The sequence below is a fragment of the Camellia sinensis genome, chromosome 2 (genome assembly GCF_055761805.1).
Source record: "Camellia sinensis isolate YWXY chromosome 2, ASM5576180v1, whole genome shotgun sequence".
NCBI lineage: Eukaryota > Viridiplantae > Streptophyta > Magnoliopsida > Ericales > Theaceae > Camellia > Camellia sinensis.
This window is the reverse complement of record NC_138962.1, coordinates 82289749-82291031: the sequence shown is the minus strand read 5'-3', so window position 1 is coordinate 82291031 and position 1283 is coordinate 82289749. Positions and strand designations below refer to the sequence as shown.

The following is a 1283-nucleotide window of genomic DNA, read 5'->3' as shown; positions in this document are numbered from 1 at the left end:
TCACCTAAAATGGTAAGAACCAAGGCCGTGCTTGACTCCACACTTGAATTCACCAACATAACTGCTTCCATTGGAGCAACTCTGCTTTCCAACACCATGACTTTGCCCATTACATCACTCCCCTGCATAAGCATCCCCTGTATAAAACCTATAAACTCCATAACCATGCCGGAGACCTTGCCGATACTGTCCTCAAAACCGACTACCTCTCGCGCCAGCTCTCAATCCCATACCCATCATACCTCCCATCAACCCAATCTCTCTCATACCTCTCATTCACAAAGTAATTGTACACTTCACTCTCATTACACCTCTCCTTGTGAAACTCCCCTTCATAGAAATCACCATTGCTGTAAAATTCAACCCCTTCTCTTACAATTTGCTTCGATTTTCGGTCTTTTTTCGATAAAATCAACTCGCCGATGAACCATTGGACGGGTTTGTGGTTGTTCTACGAGAACCCAAGTCACTTGGAGAGAATCAAAAAGCTTTGGTGAATCAAACCCTTGTTTTTGCTAGCAAAGAAGAGAGCGATGACGATGAAAATTAGGGCTAAGAGGAGGTTTTCCGAGGTGGGTATGTCGTCTCTGCTGAAATAGAGGAAGAGGGTGCAGAGAGAGAGGGAGAGGAGGGCGAGAATCGGGGCGAACCGACGAGAACGACAACGAATTGGGGATGAACTGGGTTTGTAGGGCTTTTGTTCCTCTATGTCTTCTTCGTCTGGTTTGATCTCGTTTACGGAATATAGGGTTTGGATTGGGTTTTGTGGAAAATTCTTTAATTGGCATTTTAGTGCATTATGGGTATTTTAGTGCTTAGATTAGATGACATCAGCAAGGTCTGTTAGGTATATAAACGGCTATCAAATTTTGGGAGAATCTTAATATTGTCAGGTAAAGTAGGGGAGGTTATTGTAATTATTCAAACCACAGGGGTGGTCTTTGTATTTGTCAGAAACCTCAGGAGAAGTAAATGTAATTTACCCAAATTAGTATTATGCAAATATAAGAATCTGTTGGTTTCTTTTTTCTTCTAATCTCTCTACTTTTGAGAAGATTGAAAATGTGGGTTATAAGGGAAATGAGTTTATCTCCGTTTCTCTCCATTTCTCCCCACTTAAGTTATAGAAACAAGTAAGAGAAATACATATATCTCCATTTCTTTTCTTTTCTCTCCAAATCACTCAATCCAAACATAACGTTAGTGTTGATGGATTTTAAATTTGACCCACGAATTAAATTTTTTATTATGGATCTTATTTTGATTCATATAGTTTATTTTTT

At 39.6% G+C, this 1283-nt stretch overlaps 1 pseudogene; it reads right to left on the bottom strand.

Annotated features, from left to right (window-relative positions):
* LOC114282831 (uncharacterized) lies at positions 1-784 on the bottom strand (annotated as a pseudogene).
* Positions 785-1283: the final 499 nt, after the last annotated feature.